This window comes from Rhineura floridana, chromosome 5, assembly GCF_030035675.1.
Source record: "Rhineura floridana isolate rRhiFlo1 chromosome 5, rRhiFlo1.hap2, whole genome shotgun sequence".
Classification (NCBI taxonomy): Eukaryota; Metazoa; Chordata; class Lepidosauria; order Squamata; family Rhineuridae; genus Rhineura; species Rhineura floridana.
The window spans coordinates 127500360-127526236 of NC_084484.1; the positions used below are offsets into that span (position 1 = coordinate 127500360).

The 25877-nt window shown below is 42.0% G+C and overlaps 1 protein-coding gene across 1 annotated transcript in view; it reads right to left on the reverse strand.

Annotated features, from left to right (window-relative positions):
* The window catches only part of EPHA6 (EPH receptor A6), a 786690-nt gene that overhangs the window by 341529 nt on the left and 419284 nt on the right, over window positions 1-25877 (reverse strand). The window lies entirely within an intron of this gene.

Sequence of the window (25877 nt, forward strand, 5' to 3'; positions counted from 1 at the left end):
TACTTCTGAAACAGGAACACATGATCTCCTGAATAACACTTGAATAGATAGCAAAGAATAAAGAAGACAACAATGGTTTTGTTAGCTTCCATTCTTTGGTCATGGTTACCTATATCTTGAGAGCCAGTGTGGTGTAGTGGTTAAGGTGTTGGACTATGACCTGGGAGACCAGGGTTCAAATCTCCACACAGCCACGAAGCTCACTGGGTGACCTTAGGCCAGTCACTGCCTCTCAGCCTCAGAGGGAGGCAATGGTAAACCACCTGTGAATACCACTTACTGTGAAAACCCTGTTCATGTTGATCATTGAACCACACTGTCACTGAGTGTTTTTTTCCATCAAGTCTGAAAGTGTGGAAATCTGTAGAAGTTATGTCTTTGCCCAGTCTGGGAACGGATAGCCAAGGCCGTTGTCATGGCAGCATCAAGATAGACTGGGAGAGTTCTAGCAGTTATCTGTGTTGAGCTGAGTCTTCTGTGCAATGTCTTTGAACTGAGAACTTCTCTCCTAGAGGGGGGGATCTTAAAGCCTTAAGCCATAATGTCGTAATAAAAGACTCTTAACCTGATCTAATGCATCTGAGAAGTTTCTTGAGCAACTTAACTCCAACGTAACGTATGCTGTTTCACGCAACAATGCACACACATCAACAGGGGTTATGGGGCAAGATCCACAGCGTGTTACACAAGAGTAAGTTGCTGGTCTGAAAGGCAGACGGAGTTCCAGAGGGCAGCTTGATTGATTGTACCAGACAGAGGTGAGCAACATGGCTGTAAACCTGTCTGGGGGAGGCATGCCAATGGAAAGATTGACGGAAAAGAATTTTGCCAGCTAGAAGCCGAGGATGAGGGCTTTGCTGATAAAAGAGGATTTATGGGACATTATAGATGGACCCCCTCCGGCGGTACTGACTGCGGCCTGGACACATAGAGATCAGAAGGCGCAGGCTTTTATACTTCTGGCTCTATCTGACTCTCAACTGCTACACGTGAGAGATGTTACAAACGCTAAACAGATGTGGGACGTATTGGAGGCTCTTCATGTGCAACAGACTGCGGGATCTAGATTGTGTTTGGCACTGAAGCTTTACCAGATGCGCTTCACGGGTGAGTGCGAAATGAGTGAGCATCTCACGGAATTCAGACGCCTGTTTGCTGAGCTGATGGACCGAGGCGTCGAACACTCTGAACTTCAGAAGACCTATCTGATCCTGGCTTCACTTGATGGAACTTGGAATAATATGGTCATGGCTTTCGAAGCCATGCCTGACGGAGGTCTGAACATTGCGTTTATTGAGGAAAAGCTGACCCAGGAATGGCAGCGGAGACAAGAGGCGAAAAGTGCTGAGGAAAAGCAAAAAGCCAAGCTGAAAGAAGAAAGCAGCAGCAGACAGGAAAACAAGCGGGAGCAGCAGCGGCTGAAATCTTATTATGCCTGTGGGGCTCGTGGGCATCTCCAGAAAGACTGTGCAATCAAGCGAAACTCCAGGGACGGAGGCTTGAAGCAGGGAAGTGTGAATTTTGTTTGTAAACAGTCTCAAGATTTAGCACCTGTTAATTGGCTTCTTGACAGTGGGGCAAGCCATATATTAATCAAAGACAGAAGTTTGTTTTATGCTTCAGAAGAAGTGCAAGATTTTGTGCAACTTGCTAATGGATCACATGAAGAGCGTGGAAGCCCGAGGACTGGTGAGATTTGATAAACTTGGGATAATGTCAGATTGTTTGTTTGTTCCGGAATTGGCTCATAACATATTGTCAGTCAGAAAACTGGTAAGTTGTGCTTTTTCTATATTGTTCCACAAAGACCAATGTTATATAATGAGGGGAGATCAAGTGTGTTTGCAGGGAAGCCTTAATGATTCACAGTTTGTAATAAAGAGCAGTCAAGCAGGGTGTGCTGTGTTAAACGTTGAGGCACAGGTACATCAGGGCTGCGTTCATGAATGGCATCAAAGGCTGGGGCATGCAAACCTTGACACGATTAAGAAAAACCCCATGCATAGTGAAAACATGCGTTTAAGAGATTGTGGACAGATAATGGATTGTGATTCTTGTCATAAAGCTAAAATGACTATTGCACCAATTAACCGGGAGGCTGAAAGAACCACAACAGCTCCCTACCAGCTAGTTCATGTTGATTTATCAGGGCCAATAAATGCTTCACGCGGAGGTGCGAAATTCTTTATGTTACTGGTTGATGATTTTACAAAATACACTCATGTTTATTTGCTTAAGCAGAAAAGTGAAGCTGAGCAGAAGCTGAAACTGTTCATTAAGAGAATTGAAACTCAACATGGCATCACGGTGGGGGCTATACACTCAGGCCAGGGAGAAGAATTCATGGGTAAAGCATTGCATGAAGTGCTGGCAAGTAAGAAAATAGCACTTAAACCTTCCACCGGGGTTGCAGAGAACAAAAACAGGGTGCTTCAGGAAGCAATGAGAGCCATGCTGATGGATTGCAGTTTAGGGAATTCTCTTTGGGCAGAAGCAATTCTTTATGCGAATTACATTCACAATAGGGTATTACACAGTGCTCTTGGAATGTCTCCTTATGAGAAAATCACTGGCAGAAAACCAAAAATACAACACATTCAAAAATTCGGGGCAAGATGCTGGATCCACATTCCACAGGGAAAAAGGAGGGGCAAGCTTGCGCCCAGAGCACTGCAAGGTTTTGTTTTGGGATTTCAGAATGCATATTTCAGAGTTTGGTGTCCAGAAACACAGCAATTAATTCTGAGCAGAAGCATTAAAGTCTCAGAAAAGCCTTGGGATCAAAGGGAAACAGTTGTTCTTACAGGGTCAGATGACACACAAGCACAATCATTTAAGCCAAATCTAGACATTAAACTGGAGGGCACACATATTCCACTCAGAGATGCGTTAAATGAGCTCATTTGTGGGAAACGAAGATCAAAGAAACGTAAGGCTGAGGAAATGGAATCTCCTGCGCAGGCTGTGCCAAGCACAAGCACAGATGGGGGGACAGAGAGAGCAGAAGCCCTAGTGCCATTAAGACGTTCTACAAGAGTAAACATAGGGAAACCGCCAGAAAGATATACTGTGGGGGTAATTACCAGCCCAGGTATGCATAAACTTGTGGAAATGGATCCTGACACTTTGTATTTGACATGTGTACAGCCAAAGTTTGATTGAATAAAGTTTTAGCTAAATGTGCAGAGATGTTCTGAACTGTACTGAAATGTAAGCTGTATTGCAAGATGTATTGTAGAAATGTATTATTGTAATTGTTGTAATGAATTACAGACATGATGGGAAAAAGGGGGGATTGTTGACCATTGAACCACACTGTCACTGAGTGTTTTTTTCCATCAAGTCTGAAAGTGTGGAAATCTGTAGCTAAGAGAAGTTATGTCTTTGCCCAGTCTGGGAACGGATAGCCAAGGCCGTTGTCATGGCAGCATCAAGATAGACTGGGAGAGTTCTAGCAGTTATCTGTGTTGAGCTGAGTCTTCTGTGCAATGTCTTTGAACTGAGAACTTCTCTCCTAGAGGGGGGGATCTTAAAGCCTTAAGCCATAATGTCTTAATAAAAGACTCTTAACCTGATCTAATGCATCTGAGAAGTTTCTTGAGCAACTTAACTCCAACGTAACGTATGCTGTTTCACGCAACAACGCACACACATCAACAGTTCATAGGGTCGCCATAAGTCGGGATCAACTTGAAGGCATTTACATTTACATTTTACATTTTACCTATATCTCTGGTATTTGAAAAGTGGCAAGAATTGGATTGAAATAAAGTGGCATATATTCTATCTACTTGAGATTTTCCACACCAAGCTTGGAACAGACACTGTGAGGACAAACGGGGCTGCTGAAGGCTATGCCATAGTTCAATGGTTAATGATCATTTATGCCCTATAGATGGTTTTCCACACTGTTTTAGGTTTCACAGGCATTAGGTGTTCTAAAACAACTGCAAAAATGATCAACATTTTCATGTAAATGGAATGTTAACTGAGGTAGAGAATGGTTACCTTATTGCAATTAGTTACTGAACACCTTTCATTTTATCCTTCAGTCCTCACTTTGCATTACCAATTTTCTGTATTAAAGACACCAGTAACTAATGTACATAAATAATGTATTCAGAAATCTGCTTGCTAGCCTGCCTAAAAAACCAAAATATACTGTGCAGTTAGATGACTTTCACAAAAGGCCCATTTAGTAAAATAATGATATTATCACTGCCCAAATCCTCTATGATTCATAGAACCCATTAATAGAACAACAGATGTATTGCGGCACAAGCTTTCATGGACTAGAGCCTACTTTGTCAACAGCATGAAGTAGTCTCTAACCCATGAAATCTTATATCATAATAAATCTCTTAGTCTTTAAGGTGCCACAAGATGCTTGCTGTTTTGCTGCAAAAGAGATGGCTATTTCTCTGGAATTTGTAAATATTTATGCAATTTTTTGAAGCACTGAAAAAAATGGCTATTCTAATCTAAGTTCTGTTAAATCCTTTGGTATGCCAACTACAACTTTACCTAGAGAGATCAGAACTCGCCTCAGTAATCCATGCACTGGTCACATCCAGTTTAGACAACTGTAATGACCTCTACGTATATGCTTTTGAAGATGATCTGGAAACTCTAACCAGTACAGAATGGTGCTGCTTGGTTGCTGATGGGGGCAAGGTGATCTGAGCATATGCCACCAATTCTGTACCACTTCCTTTTCTTGGCCCAATTAATAAAGTGCTGGTTTTTAACTTTAAAGCCCTAAAGCCCTAAGTAATTTGGGACCAAGATAGTTGAAGGTTTGCCTGCACCCACATGAACCTGCCCAAGCATTGAGATCTGCCTCTGAGGTTATAAGATTGTGAGATTGGCTATGAAAGCAATCTGACTGGTGGACGTCAGAGACAGCTTCCAAATAATACTGGCAGGCTATGTCCACTATATTTGAAAAAAGGCATTATTGGCCACTGTTTGTGCCTTGGAAAATATTTATGGAGACCATCTGGCATTCACACCACCTTTACTTTTATTATAATACAGAATGATCTCGGGCTTGGAATTCTGGTCTGAGATTGCTGCATTGTTATGCACTGTAGAATCATAATCACTGTCCTCTTTCTGGAACATAACTTACAAGTGTCAGATCTTGAAAACACAAAATGCTGCTGTTGACACATCTGGGTTCATGGCAAGAAAGGGGGCGGCGGAGATTTCTGGCTTGTTTTCTCATTATGCCAATCAGAGTCAGGTTTTTCTAAGGTAATCCCCTAGCCAGTGGCACACTGGTGAAAAAAGTTATCAGTTGTTATATTTAGTCCACAATCCTGTAAATTTGCTATTAGTTCCTCACCTGCTGTCTGGCCTAGATTTTTGAGCTGCTGCAGAACCTCTCCTCATATGCCTGTGTCCCATATTTACCTGTGTCATAAACATATGGGGTTGTATCCAAAATAGTGCTAAGTTACAGTCCTGTCAGTGCAAGAATTTCCACTTGCCCAACATGACTTTCCACCCTCCCCTCCCCCTGTGAACCCCTAAATCCTTTCTAGGGATTTTCCCAACGCCCCTAGTGCAGATTTGGGGAGGGTGCAGGGCATGCACCAGGGAGGAAAGGGGAAAGTCCAGTTGTGCAAGTGGAAATCCTTGCACAGAGAGGGACATGTTAGTTGTATACCATCCATGATGTTTTCAAATCACAACACCTAGGATTTTATGTCATACTTTGTGGGATTTGGATGGCATATGCTACCTCATTGGACATCTTCCTTTGAATGGCAAATTAATGGTCTATCAATGTAACATTCTCATATGGCACAAAGCTTACGGAAAAGTATTGGTAAACATTTCCCACAGATCATCACAGTGACAAGCTTGTCCTTCACATTGGTAGCTTGACATTGAAGCTGATAATCAAATCTTTAATAACTTTCCCCGTTCAGCCCCTGGACTCTGAAAGAGCTCCACAAAGCATGCTTAGCTCTCATGCTATGTCACATGGAGGGCAGGGACAGGTTGTGGGCCTTTTAAGCCCACTTTGCCCCCTTTCTGGCATCTCTCAACTTCCACCCTCCCTCCCAATACATAGTGCAAGTCTCACTGGTTGCCTATAGGGGGCCAAGTAGGAGTTATTTGCCAGTCAGACACCTTAGTCATTGGTTTGTTTCACCTGCTTTGTATGGTGTCTTTCCAATTTGGCTCATTCAGCTCTCTATTTCGCTTTGTTTAATCTGGCTGTTTGGATTTTAGCTCTTTTGTAAATAGGTTAAGTTGGTCATGTTTAGGCGGGTATGTGCAGGAACTGACCCAGGTAAAGGTATTGGTGAGCAGCCTGAGGCACCTTTAAGGTGAAAGGTGACAGCCGAGACTGGGCCTCGAGTTTGTGGGGACTTGGGGGATACATAGGGTTCACCTTTGGGGCTAACCTGGGCTACCCACTCAGAGTTCTGGGACATCAGGAGAGGGTAAATCAGGAAAGCCTCCCTAACCACACGTTTGGGTGGTGCTGGGGAAAAGGGGTAGAGTTAAGGCCACCCCCTTTTCATGCAGCAGGGTGGGTCTCGCCTGAGGGATTTAGATTCAAGGTTCCTGCGCAGTCACACTGCAGATGGCTGGTTAGTTTGAATAATGTTTATTAAAGTTTATTAAGTTTAATACATTTAATAAATGTGGCCCAAGTTTTGATCCAGCTTCAACTGTGTCACGCCTCTTTCTTTTTTTTGGTTATGGGTGCAAAAATAACTTTATTGATTCTTTTGAAGGAGGCCAGTGAAATTGTGCCACAGAAGTATTAAGTACAATACTCAGCAACAGATCTTGCAAAAATCTTTCTGTGAACAGGGGAAAATGGCCATCTAAAAGTCCTGTTGTGGTGAGGGTGCAGACTGCAGAACACCAAAAACTCAATTAGTAATTCTGTGCAAAACGATAGCTTTGTTTTGTGGTACATCAAAGGATGATGGGTAGGGAGCACTTTTAGCACCCCAAGCTATTTGTGCAAAAGAGATATAAAGCCAGCCACTGCTTTCATGAGCATCCAACAGACATTGTTGATTAGACAATTTTGTTTCTTCTTTCCTTTTCAATCGTATTTCCCTTATACATATTGTAAAACAATAGTGGGGAACCTCTGGCCCACAGACCTAATTAGGCTTGGCAGTGGTCAAGCTTAAAGCACACTCTCAATTGTTCCTTGGCAAGAGAGACTTGCTGACCAGGGCTGACTGTGAGCCAAAGTGGTTGACTGTTTGCAGGTGCAATGAGGATTCAAACTGCACTTGCAAACTGATATTTTTCCTTTGCACATAGCTTTGCTACTTGCAGGTATGATTTGAATCCAAAGTGTGTCTGCTAATGGACAACATCAAAGGAGCTCCCTGTCAGCAGCTGATTGGCCCTGAGAGTGAACCTCTTTGAAGTTGTCATCTGACATAAGATGATTGGCAGGTGGGCAGCCATTTCTTGACCTGGCTCTTGGGCTGAAAAAAGTTCCCCAACCTTGTGGTAAAAGTTAAACACATATAGTTCATATATACACCTTCTAAATAAGATGGCAGTGGTATGGAACAACAAGATGGACAAATGCAGTTTTGTCACATTTAGGGTCAGTGGTTAGAGAGATGATTCTGAAGATGTGAAATCCAGATTCAAATAATCACATAGCCATGAAGTTCCTCAAGTGACCTTAGGAAAATCACTTATCTTTCAGCCTGTCTAGTGAATAAAAAAAGTCAGTGTACCTATAACACTTTTTTCACTTGAAGATAATAAAATCTTATCAATTGGATTGAGGAAATAAGAGTTCAAATCCATTATACCTCTCATTGACTTCTGCACATAACAATGTGTTTCACACCCACTAACTTGCTCACAGTCTCTGCTAGAGTGTGATGCAGGGTAAAGGGCTCCTTGCAAAAAGTTGTTTAGTTGACTGAATATGTTGAGATGCTAAAAACCTATTTTGGATGTTACCGATATCTACAAAATTGAGTCAATTAACTTTCCTGTTTTAAAAAATGACATATTGGAAAACTTTGCATAAGAAAAATTGACTCAATTCTGATGCATCCTGCCGACTGTTTTAAAAAGATAAGTAAACGATTTCAAATATTACTCTTCCCAAACAATGAGAGCCAACCCTTAAACGTGACATTTCAAAAGTGATGAATCTTTAATTAACTTGTAAGAAATGTCAAAATGAAAGGGGGGGAGGAATCAGTAGGTGTAGAGACAAAGATATGTGAGGTCAATCATATCATGGTACAGGTGACAGCCCCATGTCTTTTTAATGAAAATAGTTTAAATGCAAATGCAAAAAAGATGCTTCAAAATCATTTTTAGATTGAATTATCTATTGACAGAAGTTATTTATTTATTACGTTGTATTTTTGATTGTGCTAGAAAGCCATCAGAAGAAAAGCAAGTTGCATGGAGCTTTAAAGGCCAGGCCTGGCAACCAAGAGGTCTTCTGTATCTTTAAAAGTTGTGGAGGGGGAGGGAGAATTCCACCTTGTGGTTTTTCCCATTACAGAGTTGCAAGAACACCTGCACTTGGCTGACTTTCTCTTCTCCTAAAGATACAGGATCAGTCTCAGGCCAAGAACCTGGAAACCCTAGTACCCAACAATGTGCTCTTTTGATCTTTGTGCCTCATGGCTAATTAAATCTAGCCAATGGGGTGTGGTTAACACATCATTACACGAAAGAGCTGTCCCCACTGCCTTTAAAGAGGTGGCCACTCCTAAAGAATTCCACCCTGGACCCAATGGTTTCTGATAGCAATGGATCAGTCGCAAATATTGCATTTGGGGGAAGGGTGATTGAGAGAGTGGTGGTGAGTTAACTGCAGATATTCTTGGACTATACTTATTATCCAGACCCATTCCAATCTGGGTTCAGGCCTGGTTTCATGACCAAAGTGGCCTTGGTCACCCTGGTGAATGAGAGGGGGGGAGGGGGATAGGGGAGGGGGATAGGGGAGGGGGATAGGGGAGGGAGCATTACCGTGCTCCTTTTCTTTGATCTTTTTGAAGCTTTTGACATTGACCATGGTATCGTCTTGGACTGGCTCTGTAGAATGGTTTTGGGGGCATTGATTTAACAATGCTTCAATTTCTCCCTCATGGGTCAGCTCCAGAGAGCACTATTGGGAAAATGTTCCTCCCCCCCCCGGCAGTTATTCTATGGGGTTATTCAGCTCATGATTTTATCCCCATGCTTTTAAACATCTAATTGATGGGAGCAGTCATTAAGGGATTTTGATCATGTGAGTCATGAGTACACTGATGACCCCCAGCTCCATTTCTCTATAACAGCTGAATCAGATGTGTTCATGCAGAAACTGGACCAGGGCATGGGTGCAGCAGTGGACTGGATGAGGGCCAATAAACTGAGTCTGAAACCTGGTAAATATTGCTATGTACACTACAGTTAGCTGGCTGGCTGGCTGACTATAACTCGGGCCTAATTTCTGATTTTCTCAATATGTGCAGCTCAGCATGAGGCCTTTTTAAAGTTTCTGGACAGAAAAATTAACCCAGCAACCAGTAAAAAAAATTCCAATTGCTTTCCACAATTAGTTTCCAGCTGTATATTCCTTTATATAGCAGCCAATTAAAAATTTATCTCTTCATTGTCCAACAGGAAGGAAAAACCCAAAGGTCAGAAACAAGCCTAGAAGGAGGTAATAAACACACCATGAAGTATTTTCTCTCTCTCTCTGCCCTTCCCTAAAGTTGTAGTATGTACAACTTTGTTTTTTGCGTAGAATCTAAAACTAATGTAGCATCAAAGCCAAGCTCAACAGTTCACTGTCATTACCAATGTTGTTCAGTTCATGAAGAAAAAGAACCCGGGGACAGATGACAGGGGAAAGAAGACTGTAGCTATAAGCAAAGTCAACCTTTTGAGTCTGGGATTCCTGGGGATTTCTCAAAAGAGGGTGAGACAATTCAACAGATTAACCTTCTTTCATTTAAGGCCACATCACACCAGATATTTATTCCACTTTAAACAGTCATGACTTCCCCCAAAGTATCCTGAGAAGTATAATTTGGGAAGGGTGCTGAAAGTTGTTAGATCGTTATTCCCTTCACAGAGCTCCAACTCCCAAAATTCTTTGGGAAGAGGGGCTGACTGTTAAACCACTCTGGCCACTGGAGCTTTGTGAAATAAATGCTTTTCAAAGTAACAAAAACAAACAGTTAGTCAGATCATGATATCCTATTGCTGTTTGTGGATAAAAAATAATTCTGCAATGGAAATTTAATGGGTCTAATATCAGAAACTTTCTTACATTGGAATTTCAAGGCTAAACAAATAAGTGACTTATGCTTAGACTGGACACTTAGAGAGTCCAATTTTCATTGGGCTGTGAAGAAAGACATATTTAACCAAACCCTATTAGTGTTCTTAGTGATTTTGTCATTACACACACTCTGTTGAGAAACAAAATGAACATCATTTTTCCAAGAACAGCAAGAAATTATGGACCTACAACTATCTATCTTAGAGAAAACCACAAAGAGTAAGAATCTGATATTAAGTACAAAACACTCCTTTGCAAGGTCAAAAGACCTTCTGCCTGCAGGAAGAGGAACATTGCGCTGCCAGGGAGGAAGAGCCCCTTGTCATCTGCTGCTGCTGTGCTGCTTCCCCTGGCTGTCACCACCACCACCCTTCCTGCTGGACTGCTGCTATTAACAGCTGCCATGCCCTGCAGGACCAGGTCCCAGCTTATTTCATCGTTGCCGCTGCACTGCGCGAGGAGAGTCTTCGGCATGGGACATTGTCGCCGGATGTATGCTGTGTGGTGTGAATGAGATTGGTGTGTGTATGTATGTGAGTCGTTGCTTGTTTTAACTACACTTTAATTGTATTTTATTGTATTTTAATGCTATTTAATTATTTGTTCTGTTGAGTTTGCTATTTATTTCTATGTTTTTGTATCTTATGTTGCTGTTTTACTCTTATGTACACTGCCCAGAGAGCCTTTTGGCTTTGGGCGGTATAGAAATTAAATTAAATAAATAAAAATAATAAAAAAAGAGATGGTGAATAATATACATGTATCCACAAATATACATGTTTCATATTAAATTAAAATGTTTGTCTTATAAAAGGACCTCTACTAAAATTATATTTGTACCATGAAGCAGTAGCTATTAACCAATTTGTATAATTCCAGGGCTGTGGTGCAGTGAACTGCTGCACAAACGAATAAAATAGAATAAATGTTTGGAATGCTGTACCAGTTCAGCTGCATTATTGTACCACATTGAAATGATGGAACAACCCAGAACAATCTGGGTGATGCACATCAGACACTGATACTGTTACTGATACAATCTTGTTCATTTATTTGTATATATTTATTTACTTGTAAATATTTGTACTCCATCCTTTAATGCTGTCCTAGGAAAGTTTTTTTTTAATAAAATTTATTCAAGTGACAGTAAAAATTCTTGAAGTGGTGAAAGGTCCCAGGGGCACAGCACCTACTCAGGTTTTGTTCCCTTCGGAAGGAGATTATTGGAAGCTAATTGACATGCTTATTGTAATATTTGTGTTTATTTACAAATATACAAGTTGAGTATAGGTGGAGAGACAGTTTAAACAGTCCAGCAAACATCCAAAGTCAGTTGCTCCCACATCAGATCTCAAGAAATACAGCCAGCATCCTTAGATGCTTCAGAGTCCAAAGCTCTGTTTTCTTCTTACACACAGACCTTTCTTGTAGGGATGGAAAGATCTAAATTTTGGTTCTCTCAGCTTCTGTGTTTCCAATCTTAAATTCAGTTCTTCACATTTCTGCAGCAATTTGCTTTTAAAAAAACTCATGAAAATTCTCTAGTGCAGATTTCTCCTAATAAACACATTTTTGCAACCATTTCTTGTCATTCAATGCATTTTTGCATATTATATTTTAACATATATTCATTTTATGCACACTTTCCCCTAACATATGCATTTTGTTTAAATATTGTTTGGTTGGCAAACTGCATCACAAAATTTGAACAAGTGCAAATTTCAAAGGATGGCTATGTTTCAGTTCTATATTGTCTCAGAAATTGCAAATTTGATAGATTTGGCTTGAAATGTGAACTGAATCGAAATTCTCACCCATCACTGGTTTTTGCTACTACTCCTAGCTAAAAGAGGAGAATAAGGATGATTCATAATTTCTATCCATTATTATGCATTCTTGGGCCATCATTATTCCCATGCAGTCACATCACAAGGTGCGTGGCCAGACCTGTCTTATTGGTTTGAATACTTCTACAGTCCTCCTTTTGCCCACAACCTAATCTTATATCACAGAATAACAGAGTTGGAAGGGACCTTGAGGATCATCTAGTTCAGGGGTGGAGAACCTGTGATGCTCCAGATGTTTCTGGATTACAACTCCCATGATCCCTGATTGTTGGTTAGGGCTGATAGAAGTTGGAGCAACAACATGTGGAAGGCCACAGGTTGCTCAAATCTGATTTTGTAAACTGCTTAGAGGTCTTTATATTCAAGTGGTATATAAATTTTGTTAAATAAAATAAAACCCAGCCCCACCCTCTTCTCACAACAATACATGAATCAAAGCATAAATAAAACAAGATAAAGAATAAAATCAAGCAGCACCTAACAGCAGATAAAAATCCAGACCCTTGAGAAAAAAAACACATAATTAAAATGCCTGGGGTAGTGCCAGGTTAGCCTCTCGGGGGAGAATCTTCTCTACCTGGGTAGATACAACTGTGGAATTAAAATTCTACAGGCCTCAAACTTTGGTCAAAACCTTGCAGGCACAAAAGGGGTGATGGGTGGAATGACATTGAATATGCTGCAGAGAACACGTACAGGATGTATCACAGAATGTTCCGAGAAAACAGCTGATGTTCGATCTAGAAAACCACAAGTAGATAAGCATATTTGCATAGTGTGGGCATTCCTTTCCAAAGTAGCTGAAAGATTTTCATGTGATAAGTGATGCTTTCCGTGTGCCTTGAAAATTTTACTATAAAAAATGTGTTGAAATTGCCTATGGCAGAGAACCTTTTTTGGACTGACAGAGAGCCTCCTTGTCTGTTTGAATTGTCTCTCCAAGCAGCTGCTTTCTTTCTTTTAATAAAGTGCCTCTGGCAAGATCTGGTTCAACCACAATGTGAAGCTTGTTTCTCCCATACAACATAAAGGGCTCATTCCTTACTTGCTCTCTGCAATATCTGTGACAGCCGGGCATTGATGAAAGGCCTCAGAATGTGAACTTAAGGCTTGGGAGATTTTCATGGAGAAAGGTAGTCCATCATCCTGATCTCAAATCATAATGTGCTTTAAGGGTCTGTGCTATCTTGACTATATCTTTCTCTATATATGGCATTGTTATCACAATCCTTAACCTGTTTATGCAGAAATAAGTCCCACTGATTTCAAAGACAGTTACTTACATTTAAGTACGCAGCACAAACCTAATACAACTTTTCCAGTTTCTGGCACATAATACAACTGCTAAATACCCAGGAGGTTTATTTTCCCCTCTTAAGGTTAGATGGAATGTTTAACATTCATCTCTCTTTTAGTGCTGTTTATCAGATAAACTGTGAGAGAGGGGAAGATACACTGTGAAGAACAGGTAAAATACACAGCAGAAGCTGTCTTCATTTTGGGTCATTATTTACAGCCAGCAAAAAGTCATCCAGCTTTCAAAGTGATTTTTTTCATTCAGCTGCCTGCTCTGGCTCCAGCACAACCACAGTTTCAAGCCATTTCACTCTATGTCAGTTCTCTCATTAATGATTGAGCAAACTAGGGCACTTGCAACACGACAGATAGACTGCAGCTTTTCCAGACCTGGTGGGATTTTTATACAACTGAATGTAGTCAATAAAATTCAGAATAAGATAACATGTATTATCTTTGAAGAACTCATAGTTCAATACCTTCTTTAAAAATGCCTTGGCTTTTGCTATGGCAATTGATTCACAGAGATGAATTTCAAAAATGGCATTAGCAAATAAATAATAGAGATGTAAATGTGAATTGATTTCCTCAAAACAACGGTAATGCAGAAATTAGGCTCTGGGGTACAGAGCAAATAAAAGGAAAAAAACCCATGAGAACTACACTCTATGCTGATCAGGCATCATTCTCTAACCTTCACAGAAACATCAAAATTCAGATAAACATAAGAAAATGGGCAAATGCTTTCCTCTGGGAGTAAATAGGGAAGACATTAAAGCCTGTAAGAGCCACAGAAATGCATATGGGTAGTACTTAACCCAGGAAAATAAGAACTGACAAAATCTCAAAAGGCAATCTTGTCCCTCTGTTCTTCCAAGCATATTTTGCAGCAATGAGAGTGGCAGTATACTATAGCCAGCATGGATTTTTCGCATTCCGCAATGTTAAACAGTCAGCCACTCTGATTGAAGGTCTGTGAGGGGAACAGGACATCTCCTAGCAACTCTCAGCACCCTTCACTAACTACACTTCCCAAGATTCTTTGGGAGAAGGTATGACTGTCTAAACTGAAATAAAGATCTGGTGTGGATGTGGCCAGTGACAGCTTTGGTTTAAATTTGGGTAGGAGATTACCCAATGTGCCTGCTGTAGAATAAAAGAGTGGGGGAAATGCTGAAAAACAGTGATACTGTTCACAATGTTTTTCTTCTGGAAAGGAAAGGAAGGGAAAGGGGCTTCTCCTCTGCCCAGTGCCCACCCACCCAATCTTCTCTTCCCCCTCCCTCCCCCCCTCCCTCCCTGCCCCTTCCTCAGGCCAGTTTCGCCTATCCTAAGCATGATTGCACAAGAGTAAATCCCACTTAAAAAGCATGCAAATGATCAAATCTGCCCTCCCCTCCTCCTCCCTCCCCTCCCTCTTCCCCTTCCCTCCCCTCCCCCATCCCCTTCCAATCCCCTCCTTCCCCCTCCTACCGCTTCCTTTCCCCTTTAATCTCCTTCCTTTGCCACTCCCTCCCCATCTCCTTCCAATCCCCTCCGCCCCCTTCCCCTCCCCTCTTACTCACCCTCCTCCTCCTCCCCCATGGTCAGTTTTACCTATCTTTGGGATATTTACATGGGAGTAAATCCCATTGAACTCAATAAGCATGCAAATTATCGAACCTGCCCTCCCCTCCTCCTCCCTCCCATCACCTCCCTTTTGTTTCTGCCACCCCCTCCCCTTCCAATCACCTTCCCCTTCTGCTCTCCTCTCCCCTCTCTTCCTCCTTCCCTCTCCTCTCCCATCCTCCTCTCCCTCCCATGGTCAGTTTTACCTATCCTAACCATGATTGCACAGGAGTAAATCCCACTGAACTTAATAAGCATGCAAATGATCAGACCTGCCTTTCTCCTCCTTCCCCTCTCCTCTCCCATCCTCCTCCCTTCTGGATCCCCTCCCCTCTTCCTCTTCCCCTGCCCACTCCAGCCCCCCTCACTCCCTCTTCTCCTCCTTCCCCCCATGGTCAGTTTTGCATATGCTAAGCATGGGAGTAAAATCCACTGAACTCAATAAGAATGCAAATGATCAAACTTGCCCTCCTCCCCCCTACCCTTCCTGCCCCCAATCCCCTTCCTCCCCTCTGCCCTTCCTGCCCTCCTTCCTCCTTCCCTACCCCTGCCTTTCCTCCTCCTCCCCTCCCCATCCCCTGTGGTCAGTTTCACCAATCCTAAGCATGATTGCAGGGGAGTAAATCCCATTGAACTTAATAAGCATGCAAATGATCAATCCATTCTCAACAAACTTGTACAGGATCCCATTTCTTACCTCCCGGATTAAAAAGCAGAGAAATTCACTAATGGGCAAAAATCCTTGAGGTTTAAGAATGTACCTATAGCCCACAGATATTTCTATCCAACTTTAAAAAGCAGGAAAATTGGGCAGCTATAGTGAATGCACCAGGGCATCAGGAGACATGACCTCTTCTCTAAGATATTGTACTGCCCTACAAATTTGTCAAAATGCAAACACCATTTGGGTTGGTGTTTCACAGTCCAGTCCACTTCCTGCGTAGCTTGGAAGAATTTGGTAACACGTGCCTCTGAGTATATGATGAGTGGTGGCAAGACCTGCAATCAGTGAAAATAACAGAAACAAGACATGTGCTGTGCTGATCTTGTTTTAGCAGGAAGAAAGCAACAATATTAAGAAAGTTGATATAGTTCAGATAGTCACTTAAAATATGTTTGATTTACTTTGCAATTTTCGTGAAGTTTCCTATAGTAAATCATTTTATTTTGCTTCTGTTTCTGTGAATATGTGAAGTACAGCAACACTTTGCAACACTAAAAAAACTCCAAAGCCAATTGTGGAATAATGGCACTGACTATTCTGCAGAAGTCTCTCCAATGGACATGCGGAGTGTCTCAGTTTGCACAAGATAAAACAGTGGGAGGTGAAATATAGTCTAACAAAATTCTAGATGTGCTCTATGTTTTTAATTGACCATGCCCATCCTTCCTTAAATTGAGTGGTTTAAAGCACAGCAGGCTGAAAGCATGCATCTTGGGCAGGCCAAGTTTGTTTTTCCAAGCAGCTAGAGTAATGGCTGAAGTAGCAACATATTGTAATCAGTCTGATTTTACATCAAACTGCAGTTTAAGATTCAACTGTTAATGCACCCAAAATAGAAATAGAACATAACCTCCAATTTGAAACACAAAAGGTTGTGTTCACCATCATATGACATTGACCAATAAGAAGGCTTTGAAATTAATAAAAATAAATTTGACACAGATTAATAATGAGAGAAATATAATTTCTATGTTAGATTCTCTGTAGAAACTAGTAACACAGGAAAGAAGTGAGGTAAGAATAACACCAACAAACATACAAAAATGTAATTCTCCATCTTTGGAGATGGCAGGTGTTGCCACCGCTCACCATAAGCTCAGAGGCACATGTTACCAAATTCTTCCAGGCTACACCGGAAGTGGATTGGACTGTGAAAGACCAACCCAAATGGTGTTTGCATTTTGACAAATTCGTAGGGTAGTACAATATCTCAGAGAGGAGGTCAAGTCTCCTGCTCCCCGGGTGCATTCACTATAGCTGCCCAATTTCCCTGCTTTTTAAAGTTTGATAGAAATATCTGTTGGCTGCAGGTATGTTCTTAAACTGCAAGGTTTTCGGGGTTTTTTGCCTGCTAGTGAATTTGTTATATGGAACTTCCAATAAAACATGTAAATCTTTTGCAAGGGTATTGAGGCTGGTATCAAAATCCAGGGTGGAGGAGAATAGACCTTGGCTTCGTTCATGGTTTATTTGTAGGAAACAAGCCATGAGTGCCTATGGTAAGCTGTATTTACGGGCAGTAAGGGCAGCAAAAAACCGCAATATTTTGCTGCCACTATCCAATCACCAATCTGCAGCCCAGTGGAGCTCTTCAAAATTGCCTGGGGGCTATTACACGCTGGCCCCAAGGAAATGGTGGAACCATCTGAGGCTTGCTGTAATGAATTTGCTAGCCACTTCCAGGATAAAATCTTTAGCATCTGCCAGGACTTAGACTCCAGTGTTATAGCAGATGAATCAAGCGAGCTATCCAGAGCACAGCCTTGTCCTGATTTCTTGGATGAGTTTCAGTTGCTGCAGCTTGAGGACGTTGACAAGGTGCTTGGACAGGTTCGTGCAACCACTTCTGTGCTGGATCCTTGCCCTTCTTGGCTAATAAAAGCTAGCAGTGATGAAACAGCTGGCTGGGCCAGGGAAGTGATTAATGCCTCTCTGCGAGAGGGAGTGGTCCCTAGCTGCCTGAAAGAGGCGGCAGTGAGACCACACCTGAAGAGACCCTCCCTGGACCCAGAAAATCTTAATAACTATAGGCCAGTAGCAAATGTTCCATTCCTGGGCAAGGTCCTTCAACGAGTGGTTGCGGGCCAGCTCCAGACACTCTTGGATGAGACCGATTATCTGGATCCATTTCAGTCGGGTTTCAGGCCTGGTTTTGGCATGGAAACAGCCTTGGTCGCCCTGTATGATGACCTTTGTCGGGAGAGAGACGGGGAGTGTGACTCTGCTGATTCTCCTTGATCTCTCAGCGGCTTTTGATACCATCAACCATGGTATCCTTCTGGGGAGACTAGCTGAGTTGGGAGTGGGAGGTACTGCATTGAGGTGGTTCCGCTCTTACTTGGCAGGTCGCCTCCAGAAGGTGGTGCTTGGGGAACATTGCTGGGCACCCTGGACTCTCCAGTATGGGGTTTCACAGGGGTTAGTTCTGTCTCCCATGCTGTTCAACATCTACATGAAACTGTTGGGTGTGGTCATCAGGAGCTTTGGAGTGCATTGCCATCAGTATGCTGATGACACGCAGCTCTATTTCTCCTTGTCATCTTCTTCAGGTGAGGCTGCCAATGTGCTGAACCGGTGCCTGGATGCGACAATGGACTGGATGAGGGCTAATAAACTGAGGGTCAATCCAGACAAGACTGAGATGCTGCTAGTGGGTGGTTCTTCTGACCGGGTGGATGTCCAACCTGTCCTGGATGGGGTTGCACTTCCCCTGAAGGAGCAGGTTCGTAGCTTGGGGGTTCTCCTAGAACCATCTCTGTCACTTGAGGCTCAGGTAGCCTCAGTGGCACGGAGTGCCTTCTACCAACTTCGGTTGGTGGCCCAACTATGTCCCTATCTGGACAGGAATAACCTGGCTTCAGTTGTCCATGCTCTGGTAACCTCCAAATTAGATTACTGCAATGCACTCTACATGGGGCTGCCTTTGAAGATGGTTTGGAAACTGCAGCTTGTGCAAAATTCAGCGGCCAGATTATGAATGGATTTATTTTCGGTCAAAGACCAGACAGAGCGGCCAGATTGGTAACAGGGACCAGATGGTCCAAACATACAAAACCAATTCTGGCCCACTTTCATTGGCTGCCTGTATGTTTCTGAGCTCAATTCAAGGTGCTGGTTTTGACCTATAAAGCCTTACACAGTTTGGGACCACTATACCTGATGGAACGCCTCTCCCGATATGAACCCACCTGTACCCTACTTTCAAGATCAAAGGCCCTCCTCCGGGTGCCTACTCCAAGGGAAGCTGGGAGTCTGGCAACAAGAGAGAGGGCCTCCTCAGTGGTGGCCCCCAAATTATGGAATGATATATCTAACGAGGTGCACCTAGCACCAACACTGTTATCTTTTTGGCACCAGGTCAAGACTTTCCTCTTCTCCCAGGCATTTTAGCATGTGTTTTAAATTGTTTTAAATTTTAAATTGTGCTTTAAATTGTTTTTAAAAGATGTGTTTTTAAATTTGTATATGTGTTTTAATGGTTTTAGTTACTATAAACCGCCCAGAGAGCTTTGGCTATGGGGCGGTATATAAGTACAATAAATAAATAAATAAATAAATGAGTCCAGGCTCACAGGTCACAAGAAGCCAGATTCCAGCTTCTTTGGACTTTTTTCCTTCCCAGTGTGACACAGTCAGGAACAGGATAGGAACAAAATGGTCATGTGGATTGAACCAAAACGTATTTTAAATTGTGGTTTAACACTGCATGAGAACTGGGCCAATGTCCCAAGTAAGCATGGTTAGGCTTGCACAGTAAGTTCTATTTCCAATTATTTTGAGCTCTTATTTTTTTCCCCAGTGGGATAGCTCCAAGACAATTTGCTTAGAATCATAATGAAATATCTAATGTAAGATTCTCAGCAAAATTGCAGACATTTTATATTGAGAACAAAAATGTAAAGCACAAGCATCAGATTTTCCCAAAAGAAAGGAACAGAAGTATACCATTAAGTTACATTTTCTTGAGCAACAGAGACATCTCTTACATTATAAAATATAACAATACACCATATGTACATGGCATTTTAGAGCTTTCAACATACATTATCTTCTTGCAAACCTTTACAAAAGTGCTGTCAGGGAGGTGTTTTTCCCATATTATGGATGTTTGGGGGAAGAGGCTAAGCCAATATGCTCCGTCAACTTTCCTATCCCATTTGCTGGCTGCAAAGTTGGGGGACATTTTTATTTGTTTTTTGGGGGGAGAGGTGCAAATAGTTCCCCCCTCTTCCTGGTGCCATTGTTCATTCTCTTTACTACATGAAGTCTTTTAGCTTGCCCCCCCAAATTCGAGCCAAAAAGTTTCTCAGAGAACTTTAGTTCACATGTAGGCTGACAGTAAGTGGTTTGCCCATAGCCATGTAGTAAATTCACAGCAGGCTTCCAGATTCTTAGACACTATCCTATATCAGCAACACAAAATATATTTATGTGGGCCTTGCTGATTCACTTTTTTTCCAACCCACATGAGTTCAGACCCACAGGAGAAAATTTAACAACGGGTTTTGTTGGTAAATGTAAAAGCACATTCAGAGGAAATGTGTGTTTGTTTTAGAAACAATGGGAACAATACATCAGTAATGCTCCATTTTTCATTGAAACAACTGGTTTTCATTGAAGAAAATTATTGCCAACCTGTGTCTATACATATATTCATGCAGAAACTAGAATATGTACAGTAAAACATAGGCTCTTTTCAAAGATTCTGATTTTTAAAAGAAAATACACATATAACTGAATATGCAGAAAACACCAGTTAGGACGAGCAAGAAGAATCCTCTTTGAGACTCATGGAAATCCAAGATAGGCCTTTCTACTCCCTGTGTGCAAGCATGGGGCAAGAGCCTTCCCAAACTTGCTATACCCCTGTTTTCTATCAGACATGTAATTTAATTAGTCATGAATATTATTTTATTCCTTTTGTCATGAGCATGTCCTCATGCAAAGTTAACGAGCTGTCTGACAAATAGGTTTTGCATTATCCTAAATAAAGGATACTTATACTTGTTTCACAGGAGATATGCAGATGGATCTCAAAAATGTTTTTTAAAATCAAAATGCATCAACGATGTATGTGTGTGTTCAGTGAATTCCCCCTCTCTGTGTTTAAATCTCTCCCTCCACTATTTTCCACTCAGAATTGTTTCCTGAAAGCTTCTGTTTGCCCTCCGGGAGAAAAATAATAGAGACAACTTGTGTACATGTGTGTGTATACTGGAGTGGTGGTGGTGGTGAAAATTTTGATTTTTAAAAAATGGTATTCATACAGGGGTGAATGGCTCCAACCATGCCTCCAAATAAATTGATGGTAGTTCAATCACTACGTAGATTAACTCTAAACTGTGTCCCCAATTACATGGTGGCAGGTTCCTCAATTGCATAAGTAATAAGATGTGTATCAGAGGCCCACCACTGCTACCTCACCCAATGAGCCAAGCCAGATGAAGAAGTGCTGTACCTGACCAAATATACAACATCACAGTTGCCCTGGCAATAGAGCCGAAACTGGAACAGGGTGAGAACACTTGCAAATGTAGGAGACAGCTCTGTTGCTCCATCTCAGGCAGAAGATCCAGTTAGTCTATGAGATGGGGAAAATGAGCAGGGCTTTTGTCGAGCCTGATGGTATCTATTTAAAGGCTTTGGCTATAGGACTAGGGAGGATTCCTCTGTAGCTTTTTCAGGGTCCTGAAGAATGGAGGGAGAGAGGGAGGGAGGGCCATACTGCAATCATAGGGCATTTGCTTTGCACATAGAAGGTCCCAGGTGTAACCTTCACAGCTGCGTGAGATCATTGCCTGAAACCATGGAGAGCCATTGCCAGTTAGTGCAGATAATACTGAGGTAGATAGACCAATAGTCTGATTCAGTAGAAGGCAACTTGATATGTTCCTATATGAGAGAGAGTGACAGTGTGTATGGCCAAGACGAGAATCTAGAATACATTAGCCACTTCCCCTTTTCATCTAATGCCTGTCCCTACCTGCTACAAAAAAACTCAAGGGCAGCAGTATCTAGGTTTGATTTCTTTTGGATGAACTGGAAACTTAAAGCAAATATTACAAACGTGACTGATTTATTATACAGCCGCAACAGTGGCTGAATACTATAGTCAGCATGGATTTTTTGCATTCCACAATGTTAAATTGAAAACAGCCCCCATGCTGTTCTGATGCTTCCCATAAGCTCATTTTTTTAAAAAAAAAACCTTACAAAACTTGTCCTGAACTCAGAAACGCTTCCTTAACAACCCTCTAAATTTTCATAGCGATACACAAAACAGTCAGAGAGAATTGAGAGTTCAAAGTGTAAAAAGAGAGAAAAACCAGACCGCTTTTGGATGTTTTTCTCTCAGAGTTCTCATAATCTGTTGAAATTAATTAAAAATCATCCATGTTCACAGAGTACCTGCAATTACTGACCTTGCCCCATACTCTGACCTTCATCTTCTGCAGTTTAAAAGTTTAAAAAATGACTGGCTGATTTTTAATTAATTTAAGAAATTTAGCATTCAACTCCATGATAATGTTGGGCATGCTCAGTAAGAACCAACTGTCAGTGTTCTAAAAGCCAGACTTACAGCTGCTTGGTTTGCCTAATCAGAGGGCCACACACACACCAGACCTTTATTTCCCTTCAGAGGGTCATGGTTTTCCCCAAAGCATCCTGGGAAGTGTAGTTTGTGAAGGGTGCTGAGAGGAGACTCCTGTTCCGCCGACAGAGCAACAGTGGCCAGAGTGGTGTAACAGTCAGCCGCTCAGATAGAAGCTCTGTGAGTGGAACAGGGCCTCGCCTAGCAACTCTCAGCATCCCTCACTAATTACACTTCCCAGGATTTTTTGGGAGAAGCCATGACAGTCTAAAGGGAAATAAAGGTCTGGTGTGGATGTGGCCAGGAACAGCTTAAAGTTGGGTGGGAGGCACTGTAGAATAAAAAGGTGGGGGAAATCCTGAAAAAGAATGATACTGTTCACATTGTTTTCCTTTTGGAAAGGAAAGTGGCTTCCCCTCCTCCTCCCCTTCCTGCCCTCCTCCTTTCCTCCCTGCCCTTCCCCATGTCAGTTTCATCTATCCTAAGCATAATTGTACAGGAGTAAATCCCACTGAACTCAAAAAGAATGCATATGATCAAACATGCCCTCTCCTCCTCCTCCCTCCTATCCCCTCCCTCTTGCCCCTCCCCTCCCCCTTCCAATCCCCTCCTTCCCCCTTCTCCTCCTTCATCTCCCTCCGCCTTCCCCCTCCTCCTCCCCATGGTCACTTTTACCTGTCCCAGGACTACAAACTGGGAGACCAGAGTTCAAATCCCCACACAGCCATGAAGCTTACTGGGTGACCTTGGGCCAGTCACTGCCTCTCAGCCTCAGAGGAAGGCAATGGTAAACCACCTCTGAATACAGCTTACCATGAAAGCCCTATTCATAAGGTTGCCACAAGTCAGAATCTACTTGAAGGCAGTCCATTTCATTTTCAAGCATGATTGCATGGGAGTAAATCCCATTGAACTCAATAAACATGCAAATGATCAGACCTGCCTTTCCCTTCCTCCCCCTCTCCTATTCCTTCCTCCCTTCTTCCTCTCCTCATCTCTTCCTTTCTCCTTCTCCCCTGCCCACTCTAGTCCTCCCCATGGTCAGTTTTACCTATCCTAAGCATGATTGCACAGGAGTAAATTCCACAGAACTCAATAAACATGCAAATGATCAAACCTCCCCTGCTCCTCCCCCTTCCCTCCCCATCCCCTGTGGTCAGTTTCATCTATCCTAAGCATGATTGCAGGGGAGTAAATCCCACTGAACTCAATAAGCATGCAAATGATCAATCCATCCTCAGCAACTTGCACAGGATCCCATTTCTTACCTCCCAGATTAAAAAGCAGAGTGATTCACTAATAGGCAAAAAAACCTTGCAGTTTAAGAATGTACCTATACCCAACAGATATGTGCAACAGGGACCTGTTACCAAATTCTTCCAGTGACACAGGAAGTGGATTGGACTGTGAAAGACCAACCTAAATTGTGTTTGCATTTTGAGAAATTTGTAGGGCAGTACAGTATCTCAGAGAGGAGGTCAGGTCTCCTGCTCTCCTGGTGCATTCACTATAGCTGCCCAATTTCCTTGCTTTTTAAAGTTTGATAGAAATATCTGTTGGATATAGGTACGTTCTTAAACAGCAAGGTTTTTTGCCTATTAGTGAATAAATATATATGCAAAGCATTATTGTGGAGGGAAGCAGACATTGTTACAAGGCAGCTGATCCACTATCTTATATCTGACATTCAGAGATAGGCTGCTTCATTGTCAGTCAACTCACAGATCTCTCTTTCTGCATCTAACTGCCTTTCCCAAACTAAGGATGCGATCTAACTGCAAAATGCCTGCCCCCACATGTCCATCAATTCTCTCCTGTGGGGATGGATGATGTTACCTCCCACAAACTCTATATGCTGCTGCTGCTGCTGCTGCTACTACTACTACTTACTAACTGCCTTTCAGCAGTAGGTGCCAGGGTAGTTATTAATCCCCTAAAAATATATGCACGTAACTGTGATTAACAAAATGGAAGTTTTTATTGTTCTACCAAAATGTTTCAGCTTCCGCCTTCATCAGCTGCTAACATACAAATACTGGTACCAAGGTGGCAGTTATAGAGCACTGAGGATGGAATGCTCAGAGGGGCTTCATTTGCAGAAGCTAAGTAATGTTTGTACTGTCCTCCAGGTTAAGGCCATGTGGCACCAATGTGTCCAGAGAATATATCCAGAAGTTCTCCCTCTTACTCAGTGCTGTTGGATCTTTTGGCATCTCTATGCTGTTATGGAAAAGTCCAACAGGCTGTGGCCCTTATTGTTTAAATGTTTGGCAACTGGTTGCTCCACTTTTTTTGTCAAGATTGTTGATTTGTGGTTTCTGAAGCATGTGCATAGGTCAGTTGTAGTTTTTCCTCTGTATTGGATATTACATCCTGGTCTTTTACATTTGATGACATAAATTATATTGCAGGACCTGCAAGTGATGTTCTGTTTGATGTAATATGTTCTGCCTGTCCTAGTGCTTTTGAAAGTAGCTGTCTCCCTGAGGTACACACAGGTGATACAGTGTGTGGAGTGACAAGAATGAGACCGAGGATTGCTGATAGGTGGTTTCAGCACAGCTCTCACTAACAGTCTGGATAAATTAGGAAGCTGGTTACATGCTACAACAGGAGGCTTGTTGATGGCTGTAGCAATGGGTAGCTCTCCCCGATTGCTTGGTGATAGGAGATGCTGGATGGAAATCTACCACAAATGGAATCTGTTGTTGTTTGTTCTTTGACACCTCCTTATGATGGAGGAGGTTTCCTCTGGACAGAATGGAGGCTTGGTGAATGTTGCAATCAATAACATGTGGAGGATATCCTCTCAGAAGAAGGTGTTCTTTAAGTTCATTGATCCTTCTCTGGTATTTATTCTCATTGTTGCAAATAAGTTTGATTCTCAGAGCTAAGCTATACACAATGTTTTTCTTTATATGCTTAGGATGGCAGGATTTCCAGTTAAGACAGGTGTGAGCGTCAGTGGGTTTGCTGTAGAGATCAGTGGCTATTTTGTTGTTTTCAATGGTGGGAAGGACATCAAGAAAAGGGATGTGTGGATTATCATTTGTACTATTAAATGTAAACTTAATAGATGGATGCATAGAGTTGATGTAATTTTTAAATTGTTCTAAACTCTCTTTACCGTTGGTCCAGATCATAAAGATGTCATCAATGTATCACCAACATATAAGTGGTTTGTTAATGACCTTTTTGAAGATCTCTTGTTCCAGTTTACCCATAAATAGATTTGCATATGATGGAGCCATGCAAGTCCCCATAGCTGTGCCTTGTAATTGCAGGTAGTGTTCTCCATTGAATGTAAAGTTGTTGCAAGTCAGGACTAGTGTAGCTAAAGTTGTGATAACCTCTGTTGGAAGATTGTTCGTATTTCTGATGTTAAGGAACTCATTTAAAGCCTGAATCCCATCATTATCTGGTATATTGGTGTATAGAGATGTGACATCTAAAGTAGCTAGTATAGTATTGTTATGAAATTGATATTGCTTTTTTAAAGACTCAGTTTTA